A 15,009-nucleotide genomic window follows, 5' to 3' on the forward strand; every position below is an offset into this window, starting at 1 on the left:
AACCCCACGTGCTGATGTCCAGGGCGGAGGCAGCTTCTGCTCTGGTGCATGGCAGCAGGTGAGAGCTGCTCTGGGCGGGGGCGGGGCAGGGTCTTCCAGCTGGACACCTGGAGGGAGAACAGGGCCTGTGTCCTCCCCCCAGAGTCTGGGGTGGGGGGGGCTCTGGTGGTGGGGGGGTTTGGTGTTGGAGGTCTAGGGCTGCTTGGTGTTGGGAGGGGCTGGGTCACCGTTTCCGAGAGCCATGCCCTCCTGCTGTCCGGGGCCTCCGGCAGCCATCTGAGGTCCCTGTGTGCCCCAGCTTGCTCTGTGACACCAGATTTCCTGCTTTCCCATGTCTGTCCTCAGGGGAGCCTCCATACTGTGGAGCCCTGAGGGGCCAGGGTGAGGCACTTGGAGGGTCCTCTGGCTGACCAGTGGCTCTGCCCCAGGGTCTTGGCCTAGTGTCCCTGTCTTGGCTCTGGTCAGCCCCAGTCACCATGTGGAATGGAGCTGTGGGCACCCTTCTTTGTCCCTGTCCAAAGGTGAAGGGGAGGTGTGACCCAGGCCCTCCTTCCTGCCAAGCTGCACCCTCAGTGTCTCCCCTGCAGTCCTGTCCTCTTGCTCTAAGGAAAAAGCAGGCCCTCCCAGCAGGATGAAAGCTCTGCCTGGCCCCCTTTCCTTCCTTTCCCTGCTGGCCTTGTAGGGAGCCTTCACCTCCTCCTTGTATGTTTCCCCAGAGAGCTACATGTCCCAGACCCCTGCACAGGTTGACCAGCACCCCAGCATGGCCCTAGACGTGCCTCCTCCTAGCAGACCGCAAGGGACATCCTTATTCTCTTGGCCCCAGCTGCAGCGGACACCCTTTCTTAGCATGTTTCTCGAGCATGTCGGTTGCAGGACCCCAGGTCTGGGCCTGTCCGGTGACACAGGGATCAAGAAAAACAGAGGCTTTCTGCACTGCTGTGTCAACCATGACATCTGTGGGCAGTCTGTTTACGGACTGCCCTCCTGTGCCAGAGGCAACCTGAGCGCTTTCTCCTTCTTCACTCTGCCATCCCCGGCAGGACACACAGGGATGGCCTCACACCTCTCCTTCTGCTGGTTTGGGCTCCCCAAGGGCTCAGGCCCCTGTACCCCAGTACTCAGGGGCCACCCGCCTCTCTCCAGTCTTGGCTGTGGGGAGTCAGGCTGACCCTGTGGCCTCCACGGCCAGGCCCTGATTTTGTGCATGATGTCTGGTTTTGTGCAGCATGGTACCTGCTTGGAGGGGCTGGGCTGGGACAGGCTGCAGCTGTGGGGGCCACATGCTCCATCGGGGTCTGACCACGGCCCACACTTGCACAGGTGGCCCATTGGGCCCCAGGGGAACTTCAAGACTGCCGTGTGTGGGCATCCTTGCTCTGGCCTCTGGTAGTGAGGTGGCCCCCAGGTGAGGGCCCCCAGCAGACATCCCAGGCCAGGTTGGCCGGCCTGACGCACCCTGTTAGCTCTGGGTAAGGATGAGGCCTGGAGTCAGCTGTACCACAGGGCTGCCCCTCTAGCTCCAGCACTGGGACCCTGCCCTCCAGGGGAGCTGGGTGGCTATGAATTGTACTGTGTGAAGTGGCTGCTAGAGCCCAGGGGTGGAGAGCTGGGTAGGCGGGGAAGCTGCACTGCGATTTCAGCTATGGTCATGGCGGGGCCCCGGGAAGGCAGGAGTCTGAGAGGGGCCAAGGTGCGTGCAAAGGCCCTGGGTGGGAGGGTTGTGTGGCCAGGGGAGGGGACAGAGCGCCAGGTGACTTTTTAAAAGTTTTCCGCAAATCCCTCTTGCTTTCTGTTTCCTGTCACTTGGCCCATGAGACTGAGGCACAGGGTCTCAGGTTGATAATTTGCATTTCTTTGATTCCTTTCTGGATGGGCCCCGTTTCCATGTATGTGCTCTTACCTTGTCTGTCATCTGATAACATCCTTTACCTGTGGTGGTCGGCAGATCGATGGCCCCAAAGATGTTCTCATCCCAGTCCCTGCAACCTGTAGCTATGTTCCCTCACATGGCAAAGTCACGGGTGGAGTTACAATTGCTGATAAGATGGGGAGACTATTCTGAATCATCTGCTGGCCCTAATGTCATCAGGGTTCCTTAAAAGTGGGAGAGGGAGGCAGAAGAGAGAGAACCAGGGGACACAGCTTGAGAAGGGCTCATCCGGAAGCTACCGGCTCTGAGGGATCTGCTTCCCTCGGAGCCTCCAGAGGGAACCCACCCCTGGATCTCAGGCCAGCGTGACTCATGTGGGACCGGGGCCTGCAGAGCCGTGTGATAATAAACTTGGGTTGTTTTAAGCCACAATAAGATTGTGGAGTTTGTTACAGCAGCTGTGGGGGGAAAAGTACACCCAGGTACCTTCTTATCTGGGGTCACAGGGCCTCTGTGGCTCATGAATCCCCCTAAGTTGTGGAAGATGCTGGGTCATATATCTACTTGCATTTTTAGAAAACAAGGTCATAACTTAAAAAATTTTTTTTCATGTTTTTTTTTTTTTTCTGTTCTGTTTTGTTTTTTGGAGGGAGAGAGAGAGAGATAAAGTGCAAGCAGGGGAGGGGCAGAGAGATAGGGAGACACAGAATCTGAAGCAGGCGCCAGGCTCTGACCTGTCAGCATAGAGCCCAACGTGGGGCTTGAACTCACGGACCGTGAGATCATGACCTGAGCCGAAGTCGGACGCTCAACCGACTGAGCCACCCCGGCGCCTTAATAAGCTCATAACTTTTATCAGAATCTCAAATTTAGGAACATAACTCCATACGGGTGGAGAGTACGGGGCAGGTGCGAGTTTTCTGATAGGTCTCTGGGGGATTGTGTCCATTCCCCACCCCTCCCATCTCCATCTCTCCGTCTCCCTGTCCCTCCCTCTGTCTCTGTCAGTCTCTGAGCCCCTCCCCTTATCTCAGGTGGTTTTTCCTCTTTGCCAACCAACCTGCTGCCTCCCTGCTTGGAGCTGCCCGCTTCCAGGTGTGGTGCCAGCTCAGAGGGGACGTGCCAGTCCACACCTGGGCTCACCTGTCTTAAGTCATCCTCTCCACCCAGACGTGAGGGCGGAGTCCCCTGGCACCCACTGATCCCCAGCCTCAGTGACACCCTCCAAGGCCCACCTGTGGTCTCTTCCTCCAGTGCCCAAGACCCTCTTCCCGGTGGCCTCTCATGGCCCTTATATGTACTGAAAGGCTCCTGGGCCTTCTGTTACTCTCTCTGGTCTTTAGGACACACTCCAGGTCTGTGGAACTCCCTTCCTCAGGCCCTCTTCTTCTGTGGCTGGATTTCAGGACCTTGCCTGTCACCCTGAGGTGCCCCACCTGCCCTGTGTTAAGGCCACGCCCAGACTGCCAGGGCTCTGCTCATGGTCACGCCTGACACAGACGTGTCAGAAGGTGCCCAGGGAAGAGGCCTCGCCAAAGCAGCTGTGCGGAGCCAGGCCAGGGTTCCCTGGGTCCTTGCTGGCCCATGAGGGACCGACTCCACAAAAGGTGGTGCCTGCTGTGGTCCCGTCTGGCTTTGCCGCTGAGGTGCTCTCCACCACACTGAGACGGGACACTGGGGCTCAGGGTCATGGAGAACCCTAATCGGGAGGGCTGGTGGGGAGCCCTGCCCAGGACTTTCCCCAAACTTCGTCCTGCCTGAGTGGCTGGAGAGCATTTCTCAACCTTCTAAGACGACCCCCTCCCCAAAGTGCATCAAGTGCTGATTGAGACTTTTCCAGGACAGACCTCCCAGCTCCCCGGTAGCCCCTCTGCCCTCATACCCACTGCCTTATCAGGGGAGGGGAGGAGGGTCCCTTCCCTGCCCCTCCTGTTGCTCAGGACCCAGGAGGTTGGACAAGAGGGCCGTTGCGGTCTGCCCCCAGTGCCCAGGCAGGCTGAGGGCTCCCTGCACCCCTGGCCTCCGTGGCCCTCGTTGGTTTTGAGGACGAGGTAGACATGTCAGTGCCACGGTCTTGATTTCCTGGACCCCCAGTTGGGGCCACCATCCGCCTGAGCAACAACCCTTCATGGATAAAGGGCTATGCATGAAGATGGGTGCATGCTGGAGAGTGTGGTCTGCGGCTCACACATGTGAGTGCCTGAGCTCCTGGGCCTTCTGCTGGCCTGCCTGCCCTGTTCAGCGGCCTTCTGAGCCCTGTCCTTCACATACCCTTGGGCCTGGGGGCTGGGAACTGTGGTGTGGCATGGGTCTGCCCACTGGACCAGGGGACACAAGGCTCACAGTGTGAGCACGCTGCCTGGGCCCCCTTGGCAGGTTTTCATCCCAGAATATATGGCACCAAGAAGAGAAAATACACCAGATTACCACCGGGGTCAGTGTCTGAAGCCAGTGACATGCAGCTCCGCCCTTTTTTAGAAAGAAAGAGGATATCAGGCCAGATTTGCCTTATTTCCTGCTGGCCTTTCCCACTCACCAAAGCCAGGCTTTGAAACATACAGCCTCTTGGCTGTTGATATTGAGCAACTTTCTGGTGTCCTCATGCTGCGAGGAAGGGTCTTTATCTCCAGGCAGGCTGGGAATTGTCAGGACACGCGCAGCTGGTGTGGTTGTGCCTAAAGCTTCCGGTAAGGTGGTGGCAGAGAGGGAGTAGGTCACTCACACCTTAGACACCGGGGAGGGGTGGAAATGGAGGCAGAGACAGTGGAACACAGAGACATATGAACACATGGTCACATGCACACACGTGCTTTCACACACACGCACACACGTAAATATGCCCACACAATGGTCTCACGTGTACATGTGCTTGCACACACGCCTGCATACGTGCTCACATGCACACTCACACATACACATGGGTAAATATGCTTGTACACACGCTTTCATGTCTATGTACATGTGCTTGCACACACATTCTTGCACATGTACTCACCTGCACACTCACACATGCACACACGTAAATATGCTCACATGCTCTCAGGTGTACATGTGCTTGCACACACATGCTTGCACAGTGGTCTCATGAACACCCTCACATGCTCTCACACATGCACACACATAAATATGCTCATACACACGATATCACGTGTACGTGTGCTTGCACACTCATGCTCACACGTCCTCACATGCACACTCTCACAATGTTCTCACACATGCACTCAAGTAAATATGATTGCACACACACTCTCATGCCTATGTACATGTGCTTGCACACACATGCTTGCACAGGTGCTCACATGCACATTCTCACACATGCTGTCACACGTGCACACAGGTAAATATGCTTGTACACATGCTAATGTGTACATGTGCTTACACACACATGCTCGCACACATGCTTGCATGCACTCTCACTCATGCACATGTGCTCGCGCACATGCACACACATACACACACATGCTTGAACACATGTGCACATGCACTCATATTGACCCTGACCCTGACCTCCACCTGGACACAGTAGGGGGAGGCTCCAGACCTGAGTCTCTGCAGGATGGGCTTCCCTGTGCCAATGCTTTGAGAATGAACACAGCCCCCCCCCCCCCCCCCCCCCCCCCCCCCCCCCCCCCCCCCCCCCCCGCCCCAGGCAGAAATTGACGTGTGGAGTATGTATGTACATCTGTGGGTGTGTGGGTGTGTGCAAGGCTGAGGAAGCTGGTGGGGAGGGAATCTGGGCTCCCTGGATCAGGGTCCCTGTGACCTCACTCCTGTCGGGTCACGTCCACTGTCCTCGTCCACAAGTAGAGATGGTTGCATAAGTCTGTTGGCCCCTCCTGGCTCTACCACTTGGGTTCTGGAAGGAAAGCCGGCTGCAGGGAGGGCCTGGCACCACATGACTGAGCGTCCAGCTGGGGCTGAGGGCCAGGTTCCCAGACCCGCTCCCGGGGCTGCACCCTCTTGGGGAAGCCAGGGACCCAGGGAGAAGGCCAGTGTGTCCCACGGGTGGGGGCTGGGATCCCTTCACCAGGGCTGCAGCTGACACGAGGCGTCCGTCTCACTAATTGATTAAACTGTTCAGTCCAGGCCTGTGTGGTGGGAACTGGTGCGGCTGGGCTGTCAGGGTAAAATTTGGGGCAGCTATCCGCGTAGGCACTGGTTCTAGGCATCATGTGACAGGGAACCGCGTTAATCAGTGAGATCAGTCACGCTGCCCCTTCTCCAGCTGCTTTGTGTGGTCACAACTGGGGAGGCCCCAGGGGAGCTTTGAGACCCCAGAGTTGTGAACTGACATCCCTTCAGTGAATGCTGGGTGTGGCCCTACTGTGTGTGGCACCCCAGGGGTCCTGCCGGCTTGCAGACTCCCTTCCAGATGGCAGGTGGTGACGTGCCATGAAGACAAATGAATGGGGAAGGCACAGGTGGGGCTGTCGCTCTGTGTGTGCCTGTGGGGTCAGCCTTGAGCAGAGGCCAAGGGCAGCAGGTCCAAATGGTCCCAGAGAGCCCTCCCAGGGGAGGGACAGTGGCCAAAGCCCTGGCGCCATGAACACCCCCTCCCTGTCTCTCCTCTCCCAGGTACCTTCCCACCAGGACAACCCTAGACGTGGGATATGGGGGCCTTGAGTCCTGAGAGGAGGGCAGGGGCCTCTGTTCCCAGTGCGGCGTGCGGGGCCTGGGGCACAGTAGAAGCTCCGGTCCTACTCCTCACGGAAGAGCCCCCTGAGCCCCAGGCACCTGCCCTGGGGTGCAACACTCAGTCACAGGTGAGGGTCTACCCATGGGCCCAGGGGGGAAGGAGGAGGTCAGGTCTGGGGGTGGGGACGACATGTGACAACACAAGGGCTACGACCAGGCTTCAAAGGGTGGAAACCAGACTGTTCAGGGAACGCAGCACCTCGTGCAGGAGCCACGTGGGGGTGGGGGCTGTTGAGAACGTGCGGAATCCAGTGTCAACACTGGCCATTGTGCGCTGCCCCCGGGCGGGTGGCAATTTATAAAAACAGCCGTGGTTTGGTGCATATCCGTGTGGTGAGGTCACGGCTGCCGGGGCTTTGGAATTCTGTCTTCAGAAGCATTTTGCTTACCAAGCCACATACTTCCTAGTCATCAATTCGATCAGGGGCAACAAGAAAAAATGCTAAAAAAACAAAACCCAAAACTCCCTCGAGGGCTGTGTGTGAGGGGGAGGGAGGGCACGGCAGAGAAACAGGACCTCTGTGCCAGAAAGGCGGCGGGCATCAAGGAGCCTGTGCGTCTGTGCGTCTGTGTGTCTGTGTGTATGCGAATGAACGCACAGGGGCCTCCAGGCTCCCAGCCAACTCCCCCTGTCCCCCCCCCCCCCACCCCCGGCCGGAGTCCTTTGTGCTCCTGTGTGCCAAGGACCCGGGGGTGGGAGAGGAGGGTCCCTGCGGCCCCAAGCCCCACTCCACCCTGGCACGGAGCACGAGGCCCTCCTCCCGGTTCTAGCCCAGAAAGAGCAAAGGCCCCTTGCGTTCTCCTTTCAGTATTGCCGAGTGGACTAAAATGTCCAGAAAGAAGTTCTATTGAAAACAGAGGGAAATAAAATACGGACAGTGTAAAATAGTCAAGAGACCCAGTACCTGGCCACAAGTCAGCGTGCCCAGCCACAGGCTATGTGGCTCCTCTGGTCCTGCAACCCCAGCCAGTCACTGTGACAGTGGCCGGGGTCCAAGGTGGCTGGGGGGGCTTGCAGAAGCCCATGAGAAGAGGCTCATGAAGTAGGAGAGAGTGTTCAGACAGGACCTGGCAGGCGGCCCCCTCCTACCCATGTCCAACAGCATCATCTTCGTCAACGGCAGGAACTCAGACGCAGGTGGAAGGAAACGGTCCAGGAACCCTCTGTCCTGACCACAACCTAGCTTCCAGAGGCCACGTGGGCACAGCCACCTGTGAACACCTGCAGGGGCTGAGCAGCAGGGACCTCACACTTGCCAGACTGCCTTCTCAGTGCCCACTCTGCCTGACTGCTACCTAGCGGAAGCCCAGTCTGCTTCTGCTCCCCCCGTCCCGGGCCATTCTCCTCCTGCCTCCTGACTTCTGCAGTGGCCGGTGTTTCAGAGGCAGCCGTCGTTCTGACCCTGTGGGGTGAATGGTGGCTGGCAAGCGGCCCTGGTGCCAGCCACCGCAATGCCTTGAACAGGACACGTGGCTTCCCAGCTCTCTGTGGGTCTTGTCTGGACCTCAGTCCTGCTCCTTTGGCTTGCTGCTGGGCTGGGAGTCTGGGATTGCTGGCCTGAGCCCACACCTTGGAGGGGTCTCCAGTGGGGGCCCTTGAGGCCTGCCCTCTTGTGGTACCTGTCAGAGGTGAACCCACCTGACAAAAACCCTCTCTGTGGCTTGATCTAGGCTCAGGAGCTCCAGACGAGGGCACAGCTGGAAGGAGATGAGGCCCGGCTGGGGTCACACCATGCTAAGTCCTGGGATCCCACAGTCCTCCCTTGGGGGCCTGCCTCCCTCTTCCCTCTGCCTCCTTGGCTGGTTGCCCTACAGGTTCTGTGTGCCCATATCCCTCCAGTGCCTGGCAGTGTGATCACGTGAAGGCTGAGGGCAAAGGAGCAGGGCTGTGGTGGTGCAGCCGTGGGGGGCAGGGTGGTCCGGGCCCTGGTGTTTCTGCCACACTCCAGTTAGGATGGACTAGTTCATGCCAGCAAAGGTGAGGCGTGGATGAAGTCATACTAGCCACAGGACAGCGCCCGGAGGAGCCTGCTGACCAGTCTGGCCTGCAGTGTCCTCCTCAGGGCTCCCTGGGCTGGCCTCGAACCCAGGGAGGCCCTAAGAACCACCTGTGGTTTCCACTTTCATTAGGCACTTGCGCCTTTGTGTGGATAACAGAGGATTGGAGAAGAAACCCATGTGGGGAGCGGAGAGGTGTGGGGTGGGTGTCCTTCCCTCCTGCCCAGGGCCTGCCCTACAAATAAAAAACTACCATGAGGAAAAACCCCCGCGTCTGCTTTTCGATGGGGTTGCCATTTTTCTGCTACAACACCGCGTCCACATGTCTCCTTAGCTGGTGACGTCTTGGGAGAAGTATTTTCTGCTGGGTTTCCGCTAAGGTTCCCATGTGATCCCGTGTGATCAGCGATCAGCCCGGCCAGCTCGAGGGGCTCCAGCAGGGGGTGTTCACCCAGCCAGAGCAGCCAGGGTGAGAGGAGGGGACTTCCAGGCTAAATGGCTGCACCTGGCATGGCCCCAGAGCAGGTGGCCTGATATGACCACTGTGTGATGTGGCCTTTCCTGTGATGCTGCAAGGTTGTGTGGACCAGGGTAGCGACACAAAAGGACGATCCTTGCTGGGGGCGGGGGCAGGCCCTGGCACTGGCTGTGGGAGAGTGGCCTGTGTCTCTGGGCCTTCTGTCACCTTTGTGCCACTCGAGCACCAGGGAGCCCCGGAGGCCCTCTAGGGGAGTCTGTGGGCTGGTGGAGGTCCTGTGAAGTCCTACACCTTTGGCTCCCTGGGGTGGTGATGAACAGTCTCACCCTGAGAGCTGTGTGGTCCTCTTTCCAATGTGGTCACGTCCAGGTAGGCAGCACCCAGCTGTGGGGGAGTGCAGACACGTGCTGTACCTGCACCCTGTCCAGGGATCTCTTGTGGGCTCGTCAACCATACACAGACGCCAAGTCAGGAGCCAGATCCAAGACTCCACAGTCCTGCTGGGGCCAACTGTGGCTGGTCCTCCCTCAGGCAGTGGAGGGAGGAAATCCCCAGATCAGCTGCCTCCAGTGGGGTAGCCTCCTCTGGGCTGTGTCCTTCCAGGGGCTCCTCTCCTGAAGGACCCTAAGTACAGCCAAGCTGTGCCCACACCTGAGCGAGGCTGGTACCTGGGGAGGGTAGGCTCTGCCTTTGGTATTGTGTTTGGCCTGGGAAGCCCCGCCTGTCTGTGTCTCGGTCTCCCCACTTTCTGTGTGTGGGAGCTGAGATCAGCACTGGGCACTTGGGTCCCAGGCAGTCGCTTCTGTTCACCGCCTGGCTCTCCCAGGAGGGCTGGTTTTTGGGGGTCTGGGGCTCGCCTCTCGGGCTCGGGACCGGTCCTACTCTCCAGCAGCTTCCCTTCAAGACTCTGCTGTCCTGAGGCACTGGGAAAGGGAAGGGCAGCCTTTGCAAAAGAGAACAGGGAAAGGTCCATGAGTTCCCTCCATCCGTCCTCAGGGCAGTGGACCCCTCTGTGGCCACATGAAGGAACCATCCTTAATGAAAACCATGTGACCTCTGACCCCTACCTCACCAGGTGTGCAGGAGGGGGACAGCTCTCCTGCCTAGCTCTCACTACCAAACACCCACCTATATTAGCATTTGACGTGGAGTAGGGAAAAAAGGCGGGACACAGGCTGACCGCACATGTGTGAGCCAGTAGCATCTTCGGGCTATGAGCTTGTAAACCCTGCACCATGTGGGGAGAGTTGGGACCACTCCTGAGCCAAGGGCTGGAGGACGAGTTGTGGGGGCCCTTGGCTGGCCCCCCCTCAGTCCCTAGGTGGAAGCACTTTGCCGGGGCCCCAGCTCCCAAGAGAGGCATTTCTGACTCCACCCATTTGAAATCAAGGGTTTGGCTGGTGTTCCCTCATGAGGTGGCGTCCTGTGAGATGTGGGTGAACAGGTCCAGCTATCAGGTGCACTGCTTCCTGTCTTACGTGTGCTTGGCCCTTTGGGGGAGGCTGGGGCAGCTGGGGAGGTGAACTCTGTTGTCTTGTTTTTCTTGGCGGCTGGACACTGGCAACTGCCCCCACCTCTGGAGGGGCATCCGTGTGTGCTGGTTGCAGATTGCAGGGGCTGTGCACTGGTCCAGGTGGGGCAGACTCGAAGGTCCAGGTGTGTGGGGGCACAGGAGCTGAGACGACCCCCAGATGTGTGTGGGGGCACAGGAAAGGAGATGACCCCGGATGTGTGGGGCACGGGACACAGGATGACCCCCAGATGCCCAGATGCTGCTCAGCAGGGAGGCACAGCCTCCTTCTCTCTCATCTGAGCAGTGATGCCTGAGGTCAGCACACGGCACCTTGGGTCCAGGCGTAAGACATGGACTGTGGGAGAACCCGGCAAACTGGACAGGGACGAAGCAGGAGTGACCACTGGCCCAGGGAGAGGGGGCCCCACAGCCACAGGAACCTTGGCCTCAGTGGAAACCACTGAAGGCCGAGCCTTACAGAAAGCCCAAAGGGGGCTGGGTGGCCACATCCCCCTCCTCGAATGCTTGCTGCTTCTGGTCTCCTCTGCCATCCCACACTCTGCTCTCGGGAGCTCCTCCAGGGGCTTTTCCTAGGGGCTCCCCCTTGGGGGCAGAGCCCGATGAGGGATCCTAAAGGATGTGCAGATCAGGAGGGAGGGGAGGCCTGGAGAGTGTGGGACAAAAGTTCTCCCCCAGGCCCAGTTTTCTTCCTTTGCTGTCACCTGTGGCCCCTCCAGGGAGCCCAGCAGAGAGTGAGGAATGCTCCAGGGGGGCTCAGCTGTGCGGGGAGAGCCCCCAGATGGAAGGTGGGATGGTGGGCAGCTGGAGCAGAGGTGGGGCACGGCCAGAGTGTGGGGGGCAGTGTCAGGCCAGGCTGAGCAGTGCAGACGAGAGGGATAGGGAGTTGCTGGGAGTTTTTAAATAGCACTTTAAAAATCTCAAACACACATGAAAACATGCTGTGAGAGAAAAGTTGGAAAGTCAGAAGCCTCGTCCTCTGAGATAAACCCGATGTTAAAGTGCTTCCTAGGTAAGCTCTGAACAGGGAATTTTGCGACAGAGCTAGTGTTTTGGAAGGAGGACAAGGCCAGCACCGGAGGTGTGTGTGTGTGTGTGTGTGTGTGTGTGTGTGTCGGCGGGGGGGTGTTGCTTGCTCCTGGAGCAGTGGCGACAGAGGGCTGTGAGGGTCATGGTTGAGGGGGGCAACCCTCTTCTCCTCCAGTGTGACAGACCAGACCCCACAACTGCCTGAACTTATTTGTGCCAAGGGTGTCTTGCTGGGCACACACCAGGGACCCTCACTCTGTTTGCAGCACAAGCACCCAAGGAGACATGTGCCACTGTCATCTTCGTTTATTGAAGGAAGAAGCCACCTACAGAGGGGTGTGCTGCCAGCCCAAGGCCACAGAGCTGGTCCCAACAGCCTTCTGGCTCAGAGGTCCCTGATCAATTGGCTATGGCAGACCAAAGGGGGGTGCATTTTTACCCTTCTGGCTTCATGCACAGAGCCCCTGGATGGCCCCTTGCAATGGAGCTCAGAGCCAGGAGGAGGGGCCCTCCCCAGTCCTGCTGGCTGCCCTCAGACCCCAGGCCCAGTGGGGCCTCTCTTCTACAGAACAGGAAGCAGGGTGGTCACCCCAGGGCCCTTGGAACAATGGCCACCACAGGGCCCGGTTCTGCCACAGGCGGGAAGGGCCAAGGCTGGGCTCTGGAGTCTCCAACCAGCGGTGCAGCAGGCAGCCCCTTGTCCTTGTGGCTTCTGTCCCTGCCTGTGTGTACATCCTTCCCCAAGCCTGGCTGGGCACGGTGAGCGGCTCCGAGCACATCTGGCCAAGTGCAGCAGGCTGCGGTGTGGTGGTGTCACGGTCCAGGAATGCGGGAGGACGGTCTGGGGTTCTGGCACGAAGGCATGGCAAGACACCAAGAATGTGCCTTGTAGAAAGATAATTGTGCATTTGGGGAATATGTGTAATAAACCCAGTGAATGCCACTGATTCTGTTTGCCTTACCGAGAGCCGAGGCGACAGCAAAGGGCCACAGCTGTCCCTTCAGGAGATGAAACATGCAGGCTGGTCCCCAGGACTGCCTCGGTCACTGTCCTCCGGGGACTGGGCGGGCACGACATAGGCCTGCTGCAGCCCCAAGGGGCAGGAGGAAGGAGGCGGTGGCCGGGGTGGTGCTCAACCCCAGGCTGATTTATGGCAGAGGGACCCAGGGCACTGCGGAGTGTGTGCGGGCCGCGGGCAGAGCGGCTGAATGACCCCATTGTGTGGAACAGGCAGAAAGGGCAGCGAGGCAGGCCCAGTTGGGGAGAGATGTGCATTTTATAACTTCTGTTCCATTGTCAAAGCGCTGCCCGCCCCTTTTAGAGAACTTGGAAGTCACAGCAAAGCAGGGGGAGTAGCATTATCTCAGCACCCAGAGCCGTCGACCGCTAACCTCCGGGTGCACGTCTTTCAGAACTGCTTCAGCCACGAGTTTGTGTATGTTTGTGCACACACTCACATAGTTGGGGGCACACGTATAGTTTACAGTTTTTATGTGGTAAAATACACACAACATAAAATTTTCCGTCCTAACCACTTGAAGCCACAGTTCGTGGGCATGGAGCACACGCGCGTTCTTGTGTGCAGCCTCCACCACTGTCCGTCTCCAGACTCTGTCTCGGAAAGTGGATGCTGTCTCAGCTAAACCCCAGCTCCCCCCTCCCGCTGCCCTGCCCCCCCACCCGCTTTCTGTCACTTCGGGTATGACTCCTCCAGGGGCCCCCCATGAGCGTAATCATGCAGGGTGTGTCCCTTTGGTCCTCAATCCACATTGCAGTGTGTCAGAACTTACCCCTTTATATGGCTGAGTCACACTCCACTGAATTATGTTCCACATTTTGTTCATCCATCCAGACCTCGTCGGACACCCAGGCTGCTTCCACGTTGTGAATAATGTTGCTGTGAACAAGGTTTTGTTCAAAACAAAACCTTCCAAATGTTCTCTTCCATTCTCTCCATGCAGAGATCCATCATCTCTTGCATTTACTCTTCCAAATGTCCTCATTTTCCTGTTGAATTCTACAGACTCGGGATTTGGGAGAGCTGGCTGTGTGCAAGTCCTCAAGCTTTCACCGTTGGGGATCCACATCCCTCCAGCCGCGCCATCCTGAGTCCGGGCGTCTTTTCTCCAACAACAAATGAGCAAGCAAATTGACACTGTCAGCCCAGGTGCTGTGGCTGGAGAGCACCCTCCTGGGCGGCACATGTCACCCCTGTGCACTTGTGCCCTGGGCCACAGCCCGCCTGACACAGAGGGGCGCTGGGGTTTGCCCTCTTCCCCCAATGGTTCCTCTACTGGCTGAGAGCAGGCAAGAGAGGGCAAGGGCTCCATGGCCGAGCTGGGACTCTTGGAAGGAGGGGCCTCTTGCTGGGTCGGTCAAGGCCAAGGCTTCCCTTGTTTTCCAGAGCCATAGCCGGGGCCCAGGGCCTCTGGCCCCCGTGCGCGGTTTGACCACATGCACCATTTTTGTTTCTCTGGGTCTGCACACTCGGGGCAGTGAGTTCTCAAGGGGGATTAATTTCCCTTTTTTTCTCGTAACTGATAGAAGCGTGGCCCGCAGAATGTTGGAGTAGAAGTAGCCAGGCATTAGCAAAAGTTCCCAAAGTCCGACCCAACAGAACAAGATGTGCTTCAAAGCTGGATAGGACAAGCAGGGGCCCTGGGGAGAAGCCATGGGGTCTGCACCTGGGCTGGTGTCCTGCAAGAGTGGGGATGGGGAGCCGGGGAGTCCAGACCTGGCCCTGAGAGCTGCCGGAGCAGCGGGTGCCCTGGAGGAGCCTGTGTGGCCCCTCCGAGGGCTCCTCTCCCCACTCCCACGATGAGCCTCCTGTGAGATGCTGGGACCTGACCTGTGAGTCTCTGGGGAGGTGTGGCTTGGCCTGTCCTGGGTCAGAGGGTGTGGGACCCCTCCCTAAGCCACTTTTGAGTTGAGAAGCCTGGTTTTTAAAATCACAAAATGACTATTGTTCTCCTACTTATCAAAGTACCCATTGTTCGTGACCCAGGGATGATCTATTTTAATCTTTTGGTGTAGATAATTTTGTCTACTTGTATACACATACAGATACGTTTTCAGGCTTTTCAAAGTTAGGGTCACAGTATATATCTGTTTTCTGGGTTGATTTTTAAAACTTAATGTCTTGCAAACATATTTTCATGACCATAGAATTTTATTTTGCGGATACAATCAATGGATTTAGGGTTTAAACCTCCTCCTTTCCTTGCATTAAGAATAACACCACCGTGAATGTCTTGCTCTTCTCATCCTTTTCTTCTCACAAACCCCAGAGTGTCAGCCCTTGGTGCCTGAGGAGGCAGGACGCGGCCCCCTCCCGGCCCCACCCTGCCGGTTTCCATGGATGGGGGGGCCAGTGGGGCCTAGTGCTCTGGGCCCCCGAGGGGTCA

Source organism: Prionailurus bengalensis, chromosome E1, assembly GCF_016509475.1.
Source record: "Prionailurus bengalensis isolate Pbe53 chromosome E1, Fcat_Pben_1.1_paternal_pri, whole genome shotgun sequence".
In the NCBI taxonomy this organism is placed as follows: Eukaryota; Metazoa; Chordata; class Mammalia; order Carnivora; family Felidae; genus Prionailurus; species Prionailurus bengalensis.